At 36.2% G+C, this 23,621-nt stretch overlaps 1 long non-coding RNA gene and 1 pseudogene across 1 annotated transcript in view; both read left to right on the forward strand.

The window, feature by feature from the left end:
- The first annotated feature begins 4,437 nt into the window (after positions 1–4,437).
- LOC140626096 (L-lactate dehydrogenase B chain-like) lies at positions 4,438–5,540 on the forward strand (annotated as a pseudogene).
- A 5,458-nt stretch (positions 5,541–10,998) lies between these two features.
- Positions 10,999–23,621, forward strand: part of LOC140625978 (uncharacterized) — a 35,865-nt gene continuing 23,242 nt past the window's right edge. Inside the window, exon 1 of the long non-coding RNA XR_012025227.1 lies at positions 10,999–11,291. This is a non-coding gene — a long non-coding RNA (uncharacterized lncRNA). The remainder of the gene's footprint in view (positions 11,292–23,621) is intronic.

Genomic DNA, 23,621 nt, shown 5'->3' on the forward strand with positions numbered 1-23,621 from the left:
AATTAGATAATATATATAAAGTACTTATCATGGTGCCCTAGAACAAATGTTAGAACTTATTATTTCTAAAACCAGAAGACTCTTTCAAGGCATTAGAAACTAAGTTCACTATCTGTCAATTCATGAAAATTATTGAGGATGCTTATGAAAGTACTCAATTTTTTATTTAACAAATTAATCTGTTATTGATTATTGTGACCTATAATCTTGTAATTCAGAAAAATGACCATCTATTTTGCATTGTTCTTGGTCCAGAACTTTTTGAATTCCATCAGCTATAGGAAGGACAGATGTTTTAATGCTTGCTTCCCTGAGTTTTTCACTCTTTTCCCCTGGAAAATGGTAATGACAGTGAAATCTTAGAAATCCAATATTGTTTCTTTAGACTGCTACTGGAGGGAAAGTTTATCCCCAACCCTAGACATCTATTCTCCATCCTAATTAAAATTTCCATCAGCTATGACAGCAGACTTCTTGCTTATGCTCTAGTTACCAACTACTTTAGGGCAAAGTTCACTTTATCAAAATTTGACAAATAGTTACAGCAAATGGAAAATATTGAGAATTCATACTTAGTAGTTTCAAACACAATAAGTTTTTCTGTCTTATAAGCTTTCATTTATTCAAACTAACCTGTCAGAATACTTGCTATATCTTTTAAAAATTAATTATGGTGCTGTCTGTCTCCTTACATTCTAAAATATGCCGAGTCCCTTGTGACTAAGAATTATTTATTTTTGATTTAGGGAGTAAATCTTAACATCGAGGAAGAGGAAGAAATAACTGTGCTACTGACAGCTAACAGATAAGTTAGAGACTGAAAGTACTTTGGAAGAAAATCTCCCTATTTAAAAAAAAAATGACATCAAGATGTTGACAGCAAAGACTACTAACTAATGGGGCTGGAATACCTTTGTGTCTTAGTAAATAATAAAGGACTTTGATGGGGAAACCTTTTCAGGATGTCATTCAACTGTAAAGCTCATGTTTTGAGTTCTTTAAATGGTTGTCTATGTAGAGATGTGGGGTGATAGTGGTTGATGATGATGATGATGATGATGCCTTCTTTTTCTCTGTTGAAACATTGTGTGTTATTAGAACAATGGTTTGTACTCTTCCTATTAAATGCAACAGCACAAGGTCTTTTTGTCAATGTATCCTTTTTGGTTAAAAATTATAAATAAAAAAATTATAAATATAGGGACACCTAGGTGGCTCAGTGGTTGAGTGTCTGTCTTTGGCTCAGGACATGATCCCAGGGTCTTCTCTTAAATAATAAGACAAGGCTGAAATTAATTAAATTAATACACTAAACAGTAGTGTTTTCATTTGGTGAAGTTATGTATCATTTTAAGATAAAAGCCCCTTCTAATCAGAACCAACCTAACACAAATCCATATGAATGAATTCATATTCGTTCCTTCACTGAGCCTTTTGTATCTTTTTGTCTGTAACTTTGGTCAAACCTCAAATTTCTTGACAATTCACCTTCTGGAAGCTTGTCATGGTTATGAAATTTAACTCAGGAGATCATTAGCTGACAATTATTCATCTGAAAAATTATGATAAAATAGAGAATGAGGTATAATTATAATAGCATCAGTGAAGGAAACTTTTTGGCAGAAGATGAATTCCAAAATAAAGTTTAAAGCCTTAAATTTAATTTTACTATAATTTAAGTAATTTAAAGATTTAAATAATTCAGGGAAGATTTTGGTTATTAATTAAAACCAATTTCATAAAATATCTTGTATAATAAAATAAAAAAGAAGCCTAAGATTATTATGACCCTGAAAGAAACTTAATCAAACATTTTCTATTTCTATATTATTCTAAGACACATAAAATTCAAATAATTAGATCAACTGTATTAATTATAAAGATAACAATTAATATTAAGCTTGTAAAATTTTGCATAAGAAGATAAGTATTACCTATAAAACTTAGTGATACTGGTCACTATTTTTCCATTTGTGTATCAGATACAATATCTTCAAATAAAACTTAAAAATAAAGATATTCACAATTGGAAAAAACTAAAGAGCATATTAGATTAAGAGAATATAATTTACTGGGCAATCTTAAAGATTAAGCAAACAAAATGTCTTCTCTTAAATAATAAGACAAGGCTGAAATTAATTAAATTAATACACTAAACAGTAGTGTTTTCATTTGGTGAAGTTATGTATCATTTTAAGATAAAAGCCCCTTCTAATCAGAACCAACCTAACACAAATCCATATGAATGAATTCATATTCGTTCCTTCACTGAGCCTTTGGGCAAGAAAAAGACATACCTGTCAATTAAAATATAAAAATCCAGAAAGCGTGTTGTAAAAATACAATTGGACTTTTATAATGCACTAAAATAGGCATATGTTAATAAATTATAAAATCAAATTTATAATTTTTTAAGGATTTTATTTATTTATTCATGAGAGACACGGAGAGAGACAGAGACATAAGCAGAGGGAAAAGCAGGCTCCCTATCAGGGAGCCTATTGCAGGACTTGGTCCCAGGACCCTGGGATCATGTCCTGAGCCAAAGACAGACACTCAACCACTGAGCCACCTAGGTGTCCCTATATTTATAATTTTTTTATTTATAATTTTTAACCAAAAAGCCTATGATACTAAGATTCCATTATTAAGGATTGCACAAGTCTTGCTACCTACATACTAGCAGGAAGAAATATATTTTGATAATTATATGCAGTTAAGTAATGAATTTTAAATCTTAATCACCTTCTGTGGTATGCATATTTATTTATTGTAAATCCTATAATATATGCTATGTTTTACATGTATATATGTAAGGAATATTATTCAGCTATAAAGAAGGATGAGATCTTGACATTTCCAACGTGAATGGACCTAGAGGGTATTATTTTAAGTGAAATAAGTCAGACAGAGAAAGACAAATACCATATGATATGATTTATATGTGAAATCCAAAAAGCAAAACAAACAAAAACAAAAAACCAGAAGCAGACCCATAAATACAGAAAACAAACTGATGGTTGCTAGAGTAGGGGGACAGGCAAAATGGGTGAATGAGAGTGGGAGATACAGGCTTTCACTAATGGAATGAATAAATCACAGAGATAAAAGGGACAACATAGAGAACAAAGTCAGGGGTATTATAATAATTTTGTATGGTAACAGATGGTAGGTAACTTGTGGTGAGCATAGAATCATGTATAGATTTGTCCAATCACTATGTTGTATGCCTGAGATTGTGACATTATGTGTCAATTATATTTCAATTAAAAATAAATTTTAAAAACATCTTTATCATTTTCTAACTTCAATATAGATAGAAGTAGGTCCTTAGTGGATATTGTAGGAAAATTGGTGATGAACAGGCAGCAATACAAGAATTATATGTGCCTGGAACTTGTGTCAGGCACAGGAAAGATCTCAATGGGCTAGCACAGAATCCGCATGAGTTCTCTCATACACAGTAGATCTCCCAGATGCCCACTAGTTTTTTTTCCCTTAGAAAGTCACCTCTGGGGGATCCCTGGGTGGCGCAGCGGTTTGGCGCCTGCCTTTGGCCCAGGGTTCGATCCTGGAGACCCGGGATCGAGTCCCACATCAGGCTCCCGGTGCATGGAGCCTGCTTCTCCCTCTCCCTCTGCCTATGTCTCTGCCTCTCTCTCTCTCTGACTATCATAAATAAATAAAAATTTAAAAAGAAAAAAAAAAAAAAAAAGAAAGTCACCTCTGGGGTAGAGGAGCCTATGGAGAAAAGCCAGCTCCCTCTAATTCAGCAGGTATCATGTGTTTTGATAATTTTTTTGTTCCTTTTATGGTCATGTTGCTGATGAATTCTCAAGGCAGGCAACTCAAAATGAATTTCAGGTGACTATAAACCAAGACTATAAATTGGAGGTCAATGGGCTGCATTTAGATGACAGAGGCTGTTTGATTGGCTAGCACTATGTTCTTCAAAAAATATAAACTGGCATGCCTCTATGGGAGGGACCCAGTTTTGAGTGTCCATATGTTTCCCTTGCTCTCCTCTCTTCTCCCCAAGATATTAAACATATCCACATGAGCTGTTCAGCCCCAAAGACATTGGTGCTTGGAATCTGTGAAGAAAAAACAGTTTTAGTGATACTACTGCCATTTTATCCCTTTAGCAGGCTATCCTATGAATGCCACATTGTTCATCCTACTCTTCAGATTTCACAGTCCTTAGATTCAATCACAGTATCTTACTTGAGACTACTTCAAATAAATAAATAAATATATATATATATATATACATACATGCATGCATAAATAAATAAAGTTAACAGGTAGAACCTGCTGGAAGGGAAGACAACTAACATCTTTAAAAATATGAAGAAAGGGCAAATCCTGTGCGGGAGGAGACACGCAGCTAACATTGTCTTCTTCATGCGACTCTTAAGCCGGTTGTCTCAGGGCACAATGCCAACTCTTAAGGAAAAACTGATTGCACCAGTTGCAGAAAAAGAGGCAGCAATCCCAAACAATAAGATCACCGTAGTGGGTGTTGGACAAGTTGGTATGGCATATGCCATCAGCACTCTGGGAAAGTCTCTGGCTGATGAACTTGCCCTTGTGGATGTTTTAGAAGATAAACTCAAGGAGAAATGATGGATCTACAGCATGGGAGTTTATTTCTTCAGACACCTAAAATTGTGGCAGATAAAGATTACTCTGTGACTGCCAATTCTAAGATTGTGGTGGTGACTGCAGGAGTCCACCAGCAAGAGGGAGAGAGCCGCCTCAATCTGGTGCAAAGGAATGTTAATGTCTTCAAATTAGTTATTCCTCAGATAGTCAAGTACAGTCCTGATTGTATCCTAATTGTGGTTTCAAACCCAGTGGGTTTTCTTACATATGCTATCTGGAAATTAAGTGGACTATCCAAGCACACAGTGTAATCTGAATTTTGCTAGATATTGCTGTTTTATGGCTGAAAAACTTGGCATTCATCCCAGTAGCTGCCATGGATGGATTTTGGGAGAACATGGCGACTCAAGTGTCACTGTGTGGAGTGGAGTGAATGTGGCAGGTGTTTCTCTTAAGGAACTGAATCCAGAAATGGGAACAGAGAACTATGAAAATTGGAAGGAAGTGCATAAGATGGTGGTTGAAAAAAAAAAAAAAAAAAGATGGTGGTTGAAAGTGCCTATGAAGTCATCAAACTAAAAGGATATACCAAATGGGCTATTAGATTAAGTGTGGCTGATCTCATTGAATCCATGTTGAAAAATCTCTCCAGGATTCATCCAGTGTCAACAATGCTGAAGGGCATGTATGGTATTGAGAACGAAGTCTTCCTGAGTCTTCCATGTATCCTGAACACTCGGGGCTTAACCAGTGTGATCAACCAGAAGCTGAAGGATGATGAGGTTGCCCAGCTCAAGAAAAGTGCAGATACCTTGTGGGACATCCAGAAAGACCTAAAAGATCTGTGACTTTTGGCTTCTAGGCTGGAGAAATTTAAAACCATGATGTGATTAACTGTGAGCCTTTAGTTTTTCATCCATATACATGGATTTCAGTTTGCTCTTATCTTCCTAAATATGTGAATCTGGGCTCGCAGAATCAAGACCCATGCTTGGTTTAATGCTTGCAATATGAGCCTTGAACAAATAAAATTAACTATTGTAGTGTGAAAAAAAATGTGAAGAAAGTTGGTGGCTCAGTGTGTTGAGTGTCCAACTCTTGATTTCAGCTTATGTCATAATCTTTGGGTCCTGAGATGAAGTCCCCTATTGCTCTCAGCACTCAGTGGGAAGTCTATTTGAAATTCTCCTTCTCTCTTCTTTTTGCCCCTCCCCCTACTCTCTCTCTCTTTCTTTCTCTCTCTCTGTCAGGTAAATAATAAATATTTTAAAAATACATATAAAGAAGGCTTAAAGATGTAACATGTTTCTGCATAGAAAACTCGTTTCTCCAAATGGCTCTACTGAATTGTAATTTTAAAAGCAAAAGGAATCCGTGGGTGGCTCAGCAGTTTAGGGCCTGCCTTCGGCCCAGTGTGTGATCCTAGAGTCCTGGGATCCAATCCCACATCCGGCTCCCTGCGTGGAGCCTGCTTCTCCCTCTGCCTGTGTCTCTGCCTCTCTCTCTGTATGTGTCTCATGAATAAATAAATAAAATCTTTTTTAAATAAATAAAAAATAAATAAATAAATAAATAAATAAATAAATAAAAGCAAAATATTCGCCCATTTTAAGTGTACAATTCAATAATTTTTAGTGAATTTACAGAGCTTGTTCACCATAAACCAGGTTCATTCTTAGGCCTAATACAATCAAATGTATTCCAACTTCCAACAGGAATTTTGATGGGGGTAGAGAAATAGGATAGAAGCTTGACAAAATGATTCTAAGTCTCATTTGAGAGATTGATGCATAAAAGTGGACAAAAATGTTTTGAAAAAGAAGTGTACCTTAAAAAGAATATCCTAAGAAGAATATCATAAAAAATTAATAAGTACACTATACAGGTGTGGTAATCAAGGTAATTTAGTACGGGCCTAAGGTTGATCAATATAGTCATGAAATTAATCATAAGAGAGGCACCTGGGTGGCTCAGTTGGTTAAGTGTTTGTCTTTAGCTCAGGTCAGGATCCCAGGGTCCTGGGATCAAGCCCAGAATCGGGCTCCCTACTCAGTGGGGTGCCTGCTTCTCTCTTTCTCTCTCAAATAAATAAGTAAAATCTTTAAAAAGTAATCACAAGATATATAATAATTTTTAAGTAATAAATGTAACTTTAAAAATGTAACTCAAAATTGTACGAGTAAAGGAAATTTTATTTAATAAAATAGTGCTTCTATATTTGATTAATTGGGGCACAATTTTTTTCCATTCTCAACTTACACCTTTGGCCCACATGTATTCCCAATGATTTAAAGAGTTAAAAATGAAACCACATACGGAGTTTTTAAAGCCTGAAAGCAATAAAAGTGATAGACTTCATAATTTGAGCTTTAAAAATTTCTATATGTCAAAAAAGCTCATTGAAACAAAACCAAATAACAAAAAGTAGCAGGAAAAGTCTTTGTAAATGGGACATATATTTATATGGAGAAAACTATAACACATCAACGGAAAAAATACAAATCCCAAGAGAAAAATGGGTGTCAGTGGCTGGATTCTCCAGAAAGCAACATGGAGACAAAACATGGTGTTTAAGTTGCTTCACTGGAAGTGTCCTTGGAATTAATATCCATGAGGGTTGTGGAGCAGGATGAGGCAGGAAAAGAAATGGAGCTTTAATAGAAGGCTGAGAGCTAACTTCATATTGGGGGAGTGGTGGGTGGGGAGGAGAAGATTGGACTCTACAGCTAGAATGGTCATTCAGAATTATCCCAAGTGGGGCCAAAATGTCCATTCCTTTATAACTCCGCATCCATCGTTCACTGAATGTGGGCCACCCTAGGAAGGGGCATGACCTCTGGGTCGGCAGACTCTGCAGCTAAAGTAATCTCTAAGGAGGCTGACTGCTGAGGGGGCGCACTGACAGGACTCTCAGCTCCCGGAGCAACACATTTTTGTTTGACATGGCTCCTTGGGAAGCTCATCTCCATGGCTACCATGGTGAGTAAATGATGCGACCAGACAGTTAATCATACAAAAAAACAAAGAATAAGAAATATGGAAAACATTGTTCAAATTCACTAACGATAAACTAATGCCAATCAAAATCATGGTGATTTGCCTAGCAAATGATCATTTGCAATATTAATAATAGTGAGCACTCTGTGCTTATTCTGTGCCAGGGCTATATTAAAAGCTTTAAATCTGTTTTCTCTCTTAATTCTTACAACACTCTGGAATTTGTTATTATTTTAATCCCGATTTTACAGATGAGGAAAATGATGCACAAAAAGGTTAATAGCTTGCTAAAGATTGTGTTACTGAGGCAGAACCGAGCTCTATGCTCTTAACCAATATCCTAATCGCCTCCTTAAAGTAATCCCTCGTAACCATCACAGGGGTAGCAAGACCGACTCTGTCTAAAGCTTGCAAAAGTGCACACAGATGCAAACTTCCTGAACATGCTGGTGACATTGCCTCGAAAAGGTTCCTAACCAAACATTTATGGCAACATTATTTATAAGGTTGGAGACAGTGTAGGCCATCTAAAAATAAATAAAATATGGTTTATCCACATGATGACAGCATTAAAAAATAACACAGACATTAAAAATAATGTCCTAAAGAATATTTGAGATTGGGGAAATGCTTCACACATAATGGTAATATTGTTTTGTTTTGTTTTTTAAAAAAGTCAGAAGATAAGCCACTCCATACAGTCTGGTCCTAAGAGTGTACATTGTGTACGCACACACACATACACACACAGAGGCACACATAAGAAAATACACTAAAAGTTTGTGGACATGTCTCACCAGGAAGATTACAAGTCATTTTTGCTTGTTTTTCTACTTTTTCAGTTTTCTATAATAAACATAGATTGCCTTCAGAATAACAAAAAAAAGAATCTTATGTTTTAGGTCATAACTCAATCTTGTGTTAAAGTATTGGGAATACTCACAGAAAAATATTCAGAATTTTCCTTGATAGTCTGACAAGAGACTTCAGCTAAAGTTAACTAGATGAAAACCCAAGTCTTGACATAGAGCCATACTAATAAGTAGACATTTTAACCCTGTCATTTGGAATGGCAAGAAATGTAAGCATCCTTTTGGTGAATCTTATCCAACAAGTCATCTCAAGGTGTCTCTTTGCTTTGACCACCTGCTTGGTGATAGACATCATGGGACTAAAGGCTGGCTTATGGATATTACTTTAATGAGGTACCTCAAAAATCTGAGAACCGCTGCTTCTCAACTACACAGAGTACTGGGTTTCCTGGGTAGAAATGACTCTAATTAGAGATAATTAGAACAAAACTGAGATTTTTTTTTTTTTTACTGACAGATTTGAGGTAAACTTAGAAACATGAGCCACACTCTCAACCACTCTTATGCAGTGTTTGACAAGTTTAAAATGATAAATCAATTTCAGATCTTCAGTGATAATTACATTCAGAAATGTTAGATCAGCAGAATTTCTGAAATACTGGCTGTGGCAACGACATCTAGTATCTCTTGGCAACACATGTCCTGCTCCATGCTGGACATGACATCTTCCATGTGCAAACAGCCTACCAGATACATGTCCATGGCACTGTGTTTCATGAAGGGTCCATCCTGCTTTTCTTCATGTATCTTCTAGAACAAAAGGAATGTTTCAAGCTTTCAAAGGAACTGGCACAGTAGCTGTAGCAGACACCATGAGCTGCCTCCTCCGTTCCTTCAGAAGCCTACAGGCCACCCTGACTGTGTGGAGAGCCAGGCCATGGAGTCTGGATAGTGGCCCATTGCGCTGACTTCTCAATGTTCCACAGCAAGAGCACAGTCCTCTCATGATTACCAGCGACAGCTAGTGTACTAGTCATAGGGACCTTGAAAACTATTCAGAGTCCCAGCAACTGTTTCAATAAAGTTGTAAGGATATGTCATGGCAGATGCATTTATTGCATTTATCGTATTTATCCAGAAACAACTTCTACTTTTAAGCTATTTTTTTCCAGCATGAACTACTACTACATTTTCCCAAGGCCAAGCATCAAAATTACCCTCTTGTCAACCATAAAAGTCATCTGGGTCTCGTCCCTGATTTTCATGCTGATGGATTTGGAATATCACCTTATCTCAGGCAGCACTTTTCTTTGGCAGGATCTCTATTTTGCATTCTTTAAACTAAAAACCAGTGACGGGTATCACTGCTCATAAACTAAACTGATTGTCAAATGGTATAGAACCCTTGACTGGGCTCAATGGCAGGATCCAAGGGAGCCTCTCTTCTCAGGTATTTCTGAGACACCCTGTGAATGCCATGCCCCAAAGAGAATCTCTACTGAATTTGTTAAAAATGTTTATCTGGATTAATCCAAGAGGTGCCATTGAAAGATTTCATAGTAAATTTTATATAGAATGAAATCCTACAACATGCTCAGAAAAAAATAATTTCAACCCAGTTGTTCTGCAACATAAAGCAGCAAAAAAAAAAAAAAAAAAAAAAAACCGTGCCTTGGTTTGCACCTATATGCCCAGAAGAGGCCTCATCGTTCCTTCTTAGTAGAGCTACTCTTTAAAAAGGATGAAGAGTCTCTCATTGCCAATAAATAGCTCTAGGGAAGCTCTAATTCCAGGAACTAATTAGAGTCCCCAAGAGGGGAAAATCAACTGGTTAAGGAGAGAATCTTAAAAATGCCCCACACACCCTGGGGATCAACTCATGGGTCCAGGATATTTGAAACTGAGGTCAGGAGGGAGTCCTTAGGAAGAACCACCCACCATTGAGACCAGAAGACATAGAAGAGCAACTCAGCAGCACATTTGGATTTTAAGAGCTTTTAATTGTGAAATTCTGTTTCTTCCATGGTGAGAGAGGGAGGAAAAGAAGCAGGAGCAAGGAAAAGGGGAGTAGGTAAAAGGGGAGAAAAGGAAAACCCAAAGGGAGAGCACTCATTATTTTCAGGCACCCTGTGAAGTGCTTCGCAGTGTTGCTTCATTTATTCCTTACAATTAGTGTGATCTCCATGTTATACATGAGGAAATTGAGAGTCAAAGAGAGAAAAAAACATTTGTCATGTGTCAAAAGGCTCATTAAAGTCAATATCAGGGCTGCATATTTTTTACCATACTGTCCTACCTCCCACTGGCCCTACTTGTTCTACTGAAAGTTTGGCTTATATGACAAGGATTTGTTTCCTTTTTGCCTCCACTAATTTTACTGCTTTGAGTAGAACACTAATTATCTTCCTGGAGTTCTATCTGGTGAGATGAGTGTTCTAGAGAACCTCAGTTGCCGGCAAAGGAGTTTCTGAAGCACGGTACCCGTTGGAGTGGCTGTGGTCTGGGTGGTTCTAAATAGCTAAACATGATTTTTTTTTTAAGTTTTTACTTATTTATTTTTGAGAGACACAGAAAGAGAGAGAGAGGCAAAAGCAGAGGGAGAAGAGAGAGAGAGCCAAAAGCAGAGGGAGAAGCAGGCTCCATGCAGGGAGCCCGACGTGGGACTCCATCCTGGGTCTCCAGGATCACGCCCTGAGCCGAAGGCAGATGCTCAACCGCTGAGCCACCCAGGCGTCCTCCTAAACATGATTTTCAATCCTCAGAGCTCATCAAGGCGTCTCTGACACTCTACATCCACAACCTGCTGCTCAGAGCTCCCTGTCTTATTCTTGTCGGTACTACAGTGACTCTACCAAGAACACTATTTTTTAATCCAAGGTATTTATCACTTATTTGAATTGTGTCTTTCCTATTTCCAATCTCCTCTTTTAAGCTGTTCGTATAACTTCCTCATGCTCTTCAGCAATATAATTTATTCATTTTTTGTTAAAGGCAGGATTCATAAGCTAAACAATGAAAACAAGAAAGAAAGGGAGGAAGGAAAGGAGAAAGAAAAGAGAAAAGAAGGAAGAAAAGAAGTAGGAAAGAAAAGGAAAGAGATGGGGGAGGGAGAAAGGAGGAGGGAGAATGGAGAACAGCAGAAAATAAATTAGGGAGAATGGGGGTGGAGGGAGTAGAGGGGCTGAGTTGTATTAGATTGCTTTCTCTAATATGGATCTGATCACTTTTTAATCATAGAACTTTTAGATTTTAAATTTCAAAGATCTAGTCCAATTCTCTACTGCATATGTAGAAACTTCAACAAAGTCATTTAAGGGCTTTGGATTAATGGCAGATTTAAGTCCACTCTATTATTATACCACAGCGTCTTCTCCCTACTTGGGCTATAGTCTCAGAAACAGATCACCTGGATTATCTATATCCAAGATTTGTGATACAAATGTTTTGCTTCACTATTTAAGCATTATAAAATACTTTACTTAATAAGGTTACATAAAAAAAAAACATTATTGTTTTGGGGCACCTGAGTGTCTCAGTAGGTTAAGTGTGGGACTCTTCATCTCAGCTCAAGTCTTGATCACAGGGTCGTGAGTTAAAGCCCTACATTGGACTCCACACCCAGCTTTAAAAGAAAGAAACTTAAAAAAAACAAAAAAATAAAATAAAAGAAAGAAACTTTATTTTTTTATTGTTTTATTCAGTGATATCAGCTGAACTTCTGATGATAATAATACCAAAAAAAACAAAAAAACAAAAAAAAACAAAAAAAAAAACCTTTAAGCTCAATCAGCAAGAGTATCTTTTCTGTGGAAGCACAGCATTTGTCCCAGGAATTCTGAGTGAGCTTATAGACACAGAAAGTCAGTTTCTCAAGAAACAGTTTATTATTTAAAAAAGATAACTGTAGTGACCTTCAGGATTCCCTTCACTGTCCTGAATTCCAAAATGCAATCAAAAATAAGAAATACATAATTTCTCTATTGAAGGCAAGCAAAATAACTTAGTGTAACATTTTAAACATTTATTTTATGCTTTTTAGAAGTAGTTTTTATAAAAACTATAAAAACTATTCCTAGAACTAAAATGAAGAAAAAAATCAGAGTTTTGCAAGATGCCTGACCTTAAAATGAAAAGTGCAGGGTAGTTGTAAAGGGTGTTCCCCTACTTCATGCTTACTTTATAATTAAGTAACGTGAACCTCAAACAGAAGCTTTAGAACAACACGCACACACACATACACACACACACACACCTGACATAAACTACTGCATTCCATTGTCATCAAAAATGCAAAGCTTAGCTGTCCTGAGGGCAAGTAGAATGAGCTTTAGCTACTCATCGGGGCTTCGGGATGGCATCTTGACAAGTGGATAATCTTTAGTACACAAAACAGCTCCACAAGTAAAAACCAGTTCAAAGACGCCCTTCACAGAAAGTCAGTTCACTATTTTGACACAAGCATTATTTAAGCACTGGATTAGAGTCTAAATTTGTGAAAAACGTTACAGTGAAATGTTCCTGCTCTCCTTTTCTGGATTTTTTTTCTTTAGGCACCCTCATTAAATTAATTCCGTTTAAGAATGAGTTGCCATGATTTCGAAGTAGTACTGCTTGGCCTACTTGTGCTGGTAAACAGTGTTACCATTTTTTGAAGGGTTTATAAAGATATTCCACACACCTAAAGGTAATAAGGGACATGTGAATAGTGCTTGAGCCAAAAAAGATTATGAATATGTTGCTATTGTGCCCATGCATAGCTATTTTTGGTAAGAGATTTGAGTAGCTCCAACTGAAGTCATAGAAACCTATCGAAGGTTGTATGTATGCTTCATGGTTCTGGCTTGTGGAAGCAGTAGGCTGTCTTTCATCACACTGATTTCTTTTTTGTTGTTCAATTTGCTTCTTGGTCAGTATGAGATTTTTACATTGTTTGAAATCTGAATCTATTTTATCACTTCTCAACCATTTTCTGACTTCCTGAATTTATCTTAAAAAGTACTTCAAAATCGAGATGCTCAAATCATTCAAGATAACTGACTTATATATATTTATAAATTTCATATATTTATATATGGATAGTTTTTGGATTTTCCAATATGTCAATTTGATACATAATAAAGAGATTAATGTTTACTCCAGGCACTCATTTTTTGGTTTCATGCATTTTTGTATTATTTGTTCATATAGCAGCCATGCCTCTATTTTGAGTTCCTTGTAACTTATCCGCCATCTTCTCCATCACAGAAGGACTAACAGGTGGTTTTTCCTAAGAAAGCATTATATTTTGGGGAGAGTGGTAACCCTGTGATGTGTTGTCCTTGATTGTCTACCAAGTAATTTTGCATGAGACCAAAACTAATTGATATTTCATATACTCAAGTCGGTTGATAAGATTTAACATTTCTTGATATTGAAATTTTATTTTAAAGTGCCATTTCCATTTTAGGTTACATATTCAATTTAAAATTGATCGAGGTAAAAAAGATCCTGAAAATATAAACAGAGAGTAGAAAAGTGGTCACCAGGAACTGGAGGGTGGGAGAAATAGGGAGAAGTTGGTAAGGGTACAAATATGCTGTTATAAGATGGAAAAGTTCTGAGGACCCAATGCATAACATGGTGACTATAGTTGACACCATGTCTGGGAACTTAGAAATGTAACTTTTCAGGACCTACCTCCAACCTAAGGAATCAGAAACTCTGGGGTTAGATCCTTCCAATCTATGTTTTACAAGCCTTCCAGATTATTCTGATGGCTGTTAAAGTTTTAGCAAAATTGCTTTAAGTAGAAATGTGTATTTTGGTCCCCAAAAAAGAATTGTTTTATAAAAATAAATCAGTGTGAAAATGAGAATCTGTGTTCTAAAAGAATTATGAGTGCCCTCATTTTGTCTGCTTTTTTTCAAGCAGAAAAGAAAAAATGGGTATTATTTAACTTTTACTGTACTTTGCTTTAGTTGAAGTACACTAGTTCAAGTTTTTAGGAAAAAGAAATTGGAACATCCTTATATAATAAAAACATCTTTTGAGTGTTTCTAAAATCCATTCCAATTTTATTGTCCACATATGTGGACAAATGGTGCACAAATGGTGACATGATACAATTACATACTAGGTATAGTATATGAACTCTAAACTTACTAGCATTGTCTAAGAGCAATGAAATAACTCCTACTTCAACCCAGAAGTGGCATTGTAGAGCATAAGACTTGAATTTTAGCACCAGTTTCCTATCTTCCCTAATATTGATTGCAAGCCTGCATGGTTTCCTTTTCCTTCCAACAGTATGAAAAGCTTTAGGAGACCAAATTGCTAACTTTATATCGTTTATGATGAATACATTTCTTTGAAAGAAAATTACATATGAAGAATTATGAATTGCTATAAAACACACTGCCCAAAACTTTTTGGGTTAAAACAAAAACAAGCATTTATTTTGCTCACAAATGAGCAATGTGAGCAGTATTCAGGAAGGATGACTTATCCATGTCTCATGTAGTGACAGCTGTGATGGCTGGACAGAGCTGAAGAGTACGTTTCCAAGGTGGCTCACTCACATGGTTGGCATGCTGGTGTTGGTGTCAATCTGTTCAGCCAGGGGCCTCAAACCCTTGTCACATAGGACCCTCCACAGGGCTACTTAGGCTTCCACACAGCATGGCAGCTGGAGTTCAAGGGCAAGCAGAAATTACCAGTATCCTAAAATCTTGATCAGAAAACCAATACCACTTCACTTCCACTAAATACAACTGGTCAAAGTAGTATACAGAGTTTACCTAGATTCAAGTGGAAGGAACATAAGAACCTCACTTCTTGATAAGAGGAATCTCAAAGAATTTGTGACCCTCTTGAATGTGTCACAAATGGTCTATGCACTTACATGAAGTATAGATTTTTGAGCTGATATTTTAAGCCATCTTTGGGTATATATGTTTCTTTTGGGCTCTTTATGAAAGTGTTTCTAATTTGGAAATTAACTCAGGAAAAAAAAGAAAAACTAAATATACTTAAGGATAAAATTTTTTTTTAAAAAAAGTACAGTGAGGAAATTGGATGCCAACATCATCCTACTAAAACTAGGTCTGTAACTGAGCAAACAGCAACAAATTTTCAGTGGTCATCTGGTAAGCCTGTTCCTATAAGGCCTAAATAAATACAATAAATCATGAGGCAAGATGACCAAATTCTTAGCATTCTGTTGTCATGGTGGAAGCATGTCAATGTATACATGTAAGTTCAGTTAATACAGCTGGTGTAAACTTAATAAAGCAAATGTGTACAATTAACACAGAAATACTTAAATGCCGTTGTTTACTCAATAATAGGTGCTTATTTTGTTTTTGTTTTTGTTTCTCTTATTCAATTATTCATAGAATTTTCCCAACTAACCTTTAGAGTACTAAGTCAGGAAAACATTTTAGATTAATTTTAACCATTATCAAATATATCAAATACATTACAAGATATAAAGCAAGAACAGGACAGTAAAAATGACAATTGAAAGGAGTGATTCCTTCCTAACTGAGAAGAGGTAAAAGTTTATATTAATATAAGCAATATTTGAGGTAAAAATCAGAAGACATAAAAACATATTAATATAGACAATATTTGAGGTAACAAAATATGCTGTGTTGCCATGGGTTTGCATTGAACCGTGTAGAGCAACTAAGAAATAACAATCTTATATCACAGGGTGAAGTTTACACCCTAAAGAATAAGAAGAGTGTTCTTGTTGTGTTGTCACTCATTTTCAAATCCATTGGTAACAGTTTGACCTACAGCAGAGCTTGACCAGAGCTGGCAAACATATTAATTTTCACAAACACAGAGTCTAAGACAAACCAATTACCTCAAGGAGTAAGTTAATGAAAAGAGAAAATACATTACTGATACACCTATACTTTTACAAAGTGGCATTTAAAAGGTATACATTATTTTAACTATTACACTGTGGAAGAGTATACATTATTTTAACAATAATATTGTTGAATGGTAATTAATTGGAAGTTAAAAAGTTGGTCAAAATCATTGCATGCATGTTTCAGATGCAGTCAGCTACTTCCCTCTTCTGGCCAAAGGTGGAGGAAGGTTTAATTTTTACTGTTCAAACTAAGTAAGATTGTCTTTATAATCAGCTCTAAAATTATATCTCACACAAGGAAAATTTACTATCCTGTCTATTAGCAAGATAAAATGCGTTTAATTCAGAAATCATAGGTTAAAATATCTAGGAATTATTTTATAGAAGAGTCCATCGAGCTTTTCATTTGTAAGAATTCTTGTGGCAGATAAGTGATTTAAGTGTGTTTGCCAAACAGCCTTTAGAATAAGAAACGATGGGTTTCGGTGCTTTGAGGTCACTTGGGGTTAATATATTTTGATTGTCAACTAAAATTATTCATAGATAGTGGAATGAGCATTGGTGGTTCTTACAGGGAAGAATGAGAAATTATAAAGATAAACTCCAGAGATTTCTACCACAGTTTCTAGAATGAAATGCAATTTTTCTTCATGATCTTGCTAAGCCTTGCAAGCGTTATGAAGGGCAACTACAAGATTAAATTGTCAGATTTATGAATTCAAAAATATTTCCCTTAATTGGGATAATTTAAATAATTTAAATTTCCCTGTAGGTCCTTTGATTTTGAACCAAAAAAAATTGTATTACTGAAAATTTTAAGAGAAAATAAACAGTCACAATAGGGCTTTGACTAATTTAAATAATTATAAATCTGTGTGCATAATAGCCAAATTTATAGAAAAATATCACTCCATATTTCATTCAAAGAAATAAAGCCTAGAATAATAAATTATATTAAAATGAAGATTTGTGAACATACGTGTTTTGAAATATTGATGAGAAATGTAAAGCAAGAAACTGAACTTACCAATTCGAAAATATATGAATGCAGACAATAACTGAAATTCAAATCCTTCTGTCTCATATTTACTTTTTAAAAATTAAATTTAAAAACTCCCAGAATGAAAAAAAAAACTCCCAGAATGAGCAAATGAATTATTAAAAACCAACAAAGATGAACTTGCATTGATATTCAAAGGGATAATAATAAGGAATTAAATCTATCCAAGTTACCTTCATTACATTTTGTAAATTTAAACACTGAAGTTTTAAAACAAGGTATTTCTCAGTTTCTCTGAAGACCTAAGACAAAATAAATTACCAACTGGATCAAAAGAGGATTTTATGTGACTAAAAAATAGAAGAATTTTCTTTTCCTTAACTGTACAGTGTACAATTAAAAGAAATCATCAGGACAAAATCATCATCACTGTGTTAATCCATGGTGACTAGGAGGTGAATGGTGCTCCTGGAGCTTTGCAAGGCACAGCCTAGTCTGCCTGACTATATGCAGAAGCCCTGTGCCAACCATTTCCACATTCCAAGATGCACTAGTAGGTCCTCTCTGCAGAACTTGCCAAGTGGAAGCGAGAAAGCTAGACATAAAAGTCTAAAACATTCACTTCAAGAAGCTGGGTTAAATTTCAACTGAGATAATGGTTCTAGAGAAAACTGTGCTGTGTCTTTGCCCAAAGGGAAGAGATTAAGTGCGGTATGCTTCATCCCCAGCCAGAAAAGAGGCCCATCCATGAATGGGACCATCTGAAGATTAGGGGGCACAGAGGGCTGGTGTCTGTTGTAAACTCAAGATAGCTAAAGAGTGAGACTCAATGACTGGTTATCTACCTAGATGGTGAACAAAGGAACTATTGTTCCACTGGGGATGGCCTGGCCTCCCAGAATGCATCTGGACAAAGAATGCATGAAGTTTTTCCCATGTATCAGATGAGGTCCCCTCAAGAAACAGGATAGGCATGTCTAATATTTCCCTAAGTAAATCTTCCTGGAGGGTAGAGGCCATAGTGACAAGGACCTGGAGGCTGAGACTCCTAGTAAAATGATGACTTAGCAGGTTCCCCCAAAACACCCATAAAAAAGGTGGCCAAACTTAGTGGTCACTAGATTAGGAGGTGACTTTGTGCAGAAATGGGACTTTCTGGGGAAAAATTGGTGTTCAAAGAAATTGCCAATAAGAATTTTCTAGTGATGCAGGGGATGAAGGAGGGTGTCTCACAAAAAAGAAAAGGTCCATAAGAAAGAGGCAGTCAACTTATATTTCAGACCCCCAAGGACACTAAAGAAACAAGGGGAAGAGCTTTAACTTTGAACAAACTAGGACATCCAGATTTCACCACTGAACATAATAAAAATTGAAGACTTTTTTAAAAATCTAGAATTGTGTTATATTAAAGGAACACAGCTTGATTTTTTTTTTCTCCAGTGATTTAACAAAAACAGCAAAAAAAAAGATTTACTTTAAGGAACTGGCTAAAACACTGATTGAAGCTTGCAAGTTCAAAAGCTGCAGGACAGAAAAAGAAACAACTTTAAAGTGTCCTTATTAGACCCAAAATATGGGTCATAGACCAGTAACACTAGGGATGTATTAGAAATGCAGGGAAAACTGCACAGCGACATGCAAAAAAATGAAACTGGATTATTTTCTTATACCATACACAAAAATAAATTCAAAATGGATTAAAGACCTAAATGTAAGACAGGAAGCCATAAAAATCCTAAAGGAGAACACAGGCAGTAACCTCTGACATTGGCCATAGCAACTTCTTTATAGATTCGTCTCCTGAGGCAAGGGAAACAAAAGCAAAAATAAACTATTAGGATTTAATCAAAATAAAAAGGAAACAAACAACACAACTAAAAGGCAGTCTACAGAATGGGAGAAGATATTTGCAAATGACATACTTGTAAAAGACTATTGTCCAAAATATATAAGTATAAGCAACATATAAAACTCAACATCCAGAAAATGAATAACCCAATTAAAAAATGGGCAGATGACATGAACATCTTTCCAAAGATAACATATAGATGACCAGAAGACATATGAGAAGATGCTCAACATCACTGATCATTAGGTAAATACAAATCAAACTGTAATGAGATATGACCTCACACCTGTCAGAATGGATAAAACCAACAACACAAGAAATAGGTGTTGGCGAGGATGCAGAGAAAGGGGTTAACCCTCTTGCATTGCTGGTGGGAATGCAAAATTGTGTAGCCACTCTGGAAAACAGTATGGAGATTCCCCAAAAAGCTGCAAAAAGAAGACCCTATGGTCCAGCAATTGTACTACTAGATATTTACCCAAAGAGTGCAAAAATACTAATATGGGTATACATGCAACCCAGTGTTTATAGCAGCATTATCTACAGTCGCCAAACTATGGAAACAGCCCAACAGATAAAGAAAAAATGATATATGTATATGACGGAATATTAATCAGCCATAAAAAGAATGAAATATTACTACAAATACCATATGATTTCCAAATACTATATGACAAATACCATGTGATTTCACTCTTATGTGGAATTTAAGAAACAAAACAAATGAGCATAGAGGAAAAGAGAGAGAGAGAGAAAGAGAGAAGCAAACCAAGAAATAGACCCTTAACTACAAAGAACAAACTGATGGTTACCAGAGGGGAGGTGGGTGGGTTAAATAGATGGAGGGGATTAAGGGTGCACTTGTAATGAGCACCAGTTATTGGAGCCAGTATGGAAGTGTTGAAACACTATATTGTATCACCTGAAACTGATATTATATTGTATACTACCTAACTGGAATTTAAGTAAATACTTAAAAAAAAAAGAAATGCAAACTAGTCTAGACCTACTACATCCCAATCTTCACTTTAACAAAATCCCCCAAGTAATCTATGTGCATACTGAAGTTTAAAAATGCCACCACTCACATCAACTTTCAAATGTCTATTGGCTACCCACCACCTTAGAACTTCAATGACCTCACAACTTCTATTTTTCCCATCTTGTTGGCTTCTCTTCATTCTCTTTCCTTCCTTCTTCCTCTTTTCTTATTTCCTCCAGAAATAAATAAATCTTACTCCTCAAGACTTGGCAAACAGCACATGTTCAGGAGGTTGCTCACCATTTACTGTCAATGCTTCTCAAGATATTTGCCCAAAAAAAAAAAACCTATACATCAAATTAGTAAATTTCATATGCCCATTAGGTATCCGATTATATATTCCATTATATATCCCACTATTTACACATAGAAGGAAAGCATTGCACACGCAATAATTGCAATACACAAAGATGTCTGTTGGGGAGGAGAGTCCCTGGTAGGTGATATTTAAATAATAAACTCCTCTGAGGGTATGTATAAATATGTCATATAAATAAGGATATAAATATATCATACGTGTATTTTTTTATTTGATTATGAACTCTTTCAAGCTGAAAGTATTTGAATGTATCCTCTTAAGCAGATAAATACTGCCTATGCCTTACTAATCAGGAAGGGATCCATGAGAAGAAGTTGGATATGAAGGTCCCACAGAATTCCTAGGGTTTCTCAGAGGTAATTAGTTACCAGGCAATTCTTAATGTGCTCACTAAACTCTTTTATTAGCTTTCCTTTTCCCCACTTCACTGTCCCTCATTCATCACCTTGCTCCCTCAGGTCACTGAACCGGTCACTAGCTGGCCTTTGCCCACCCCTCTGTGTTTATCACCTGTCGGTCTTCTGTTCTCCTCACATATCTCCAGAACTGCTGGTCTCCCACAGGCTTTCTCAAATGGGAAGAGCATAGAGGAAAAGAGAGAGAGAGAGAAAGAGAGAAGCAAACCAAGAAAGAGACCCTTAACTATAAAGAGCAAACTGATGGTTACCAGAGGGGAGGTGCCTTCCTACCTCAGGGTATACTTCCCTCTGTCTACACTCCTCTTACCCACACTGCATCTTGTAGGCTTCTTCTTATTCTTCAAAACTCAGTTTAAATACACCCTTCCTAAAGGCCATGTCCAAATTGGTAATTCCAATCGTATATCTTGTAAGGTTTTTTTTTTTCATAGCATTCTATCGTACTTCAGAACTGTATACTTATTTACTTGTTTAAGTCTCTCTCTCTCACTGTCTCTTTCTCTCCCCACTCACTCCCTCTCCCCACTCACTGTAAATGGTATTAAAGCAAAGTCTAGATCTTCTTCTAACCAATGAACATTCAATGAATATTCAATATTAAAGCAAAGTCTGTATCTTCTTCTAACCAATGAATATTCAGTCTTCCTGACAAAGACTGATGATCAAGAAGTTAATGCTTAAATAAATGCTAAAAAAATAATTTGGATGCATGACAGTTCCCTTTCCTATGTCCCCAATCTGTGATCTAAAATATAATAAATCAAGAAAATAAAACATGACCATGTATTCTTTTAAATAACAAATCCTCCATCAGTGACAAACTTACCTTGATGTTAGCAGAGCTTTAATTTTGAAGTTCCTTGCTTGAAAAGGTCCCTTCCAAGTCCCCAATAGGGACCTAAAATTTTTATATTCATGATTTTGTGTTCTTTTTCATCAAGAAGTATCTCCAATTTTTATATTTGGGGGACTTTTTTAGAGAGGTGGGGGGAGGGGTAGAGGAAGAGAGAGGATTTTAAGCAGGCTCTATGCCCAGCATGGAGCCTGACTTGGGGCTCAATCTCACAACCCTGAGATTATAACCAGAACCAAAATCAAGGGTCAGACACTTTACAGGCTGAGCCACCCAGGCGCTCCAATTTGTATAGTTGTTAAGCTCCACAAGATCTAGATTTAACCCTGGCCTTAATGTATAAAGCAACAACTGATTAAATCATTGAACAAAACCTTATTAGAAAACAAAAGACCACCTCGGTGGCTCAGTGGTTGAGCATCTGCCTTCGGCTCTGGCCCTGATCCCAGAATCCTAGGATTGAGACCCAAATCGGGCTCCCGGCATGGAGCCTGCTTCTCCCTCTGTCTTTATCTCTGCCTCTCTCTCTGTGTTTCTCCTGAATAAATAAATAAAATGTTTAAAAACAATAAAAAGGAAAACAAGAAAACAATAGACGAAATTAATTTTAAAAATAAGCAAAGACATAGGTAAATAACATCACTAATAACCATAAACTCCTTTTCTCTAGGCTTCTTCGTGAGGAAAAATAAATAAATAAACGTTCACTCTTTTAAAACATTCTGTTATTTGCAGTTATTTGCTTAACTGAGAAATAAAGGATGGGTTTTAAAACACTGGATGCAAGAACTCAAACAGTAGGTTTTCCCTGGATTAAATGAGAGCAGCGTTAGTGTAGGTTTTGAAGTAAATTGGAAGCGTACATAACTTTTTCTAGAAGTTTACCTGTGGAGTGGAAGAGAGGGAAGCAGTAGGCATGAGATTGAGGGAGGCTTTCTCTGAAGATGGAGCAGACCTGAGAACCAAAATATCCTAAAAGACCCAGTGAAGAAAGAACAAGAAATGGGACAAATCTAGGGAAGTGCCTAAAGAAGTGAGGCAAGTTAAATGGAATAGTGGTGGTGATATTAGCCTAGGCAGGGAAATTTAAAACAAAAAAATTAAAAGCTCCCCTTTTCCACTGGGAAAAAGAGTAGCTGGAAATAACAGGTGGGGATGTAATTAAGATTGTAGTTACAGTGGCAGAAATTTGAAGAAATGGAGGTGTTCCATTTTCTCACTGAAGGAAAAGGCAAACTTGGCTTCTGGGAATCAGAGGAGGAAGGTGGCAAGATGGAAAACCAGAGAAAAAAAAAAGAATGCTTCAGATAGTTACTCTTCAGATGGGAAGTGAGTAGTAGGGAGAGGAGCTGCACAGACAGTGGACTCCATTGATGAGCAAATCTATGGGTATTGTCAGAGAATGGGATCCACATATTTGAGTTGTGAAGATAAAAGAGTAACTGCAACGAGAAATCAATATACAATTTCACAATGGACACCGAGCTAACTTGGGGGGCTGTCTAACCATGGAGGACTGGAGAAGACCATAAGAGCCATGCCATTTGTGAGCGAGGAGAGCCACCCATGAGGCAGAGTCATGGAGGACAGGCTGGGGTCAAAGGAATGTCTTTTCTTCAGTAACCACAAAAATCAATTTCTATCACAAGGTAAGTCATTTGCCATATTTAGGTTTCTCTACGCATTTCTTTTCTATTTCATGTGTCTGTCTATCCCCGCACAATCTTGTTGTTTAAATCATTAAAAGCCTAATATGTTAAATTTCTAGTAAGACGATGATTGCCTTAGAAACTATTCTTATCATAATTACTTTTGATATTCTTGTTTGTTTGTTCTTCCTGCGGCTTTAAAAATAATATTGCCA

The sequence above is a fragment of the Canis lupus genome, chromosome 37, assembly GCF_048164855.1.
Source record: "Canis lupus baileyi chromosome 37, mCanLup2.hap1, whole genome shotgun sequence".
NCBI lineage: Eukaryota > Metazoa > Chordata > Mammalia > Carnivora > Canidae > Canis > Canis lupus.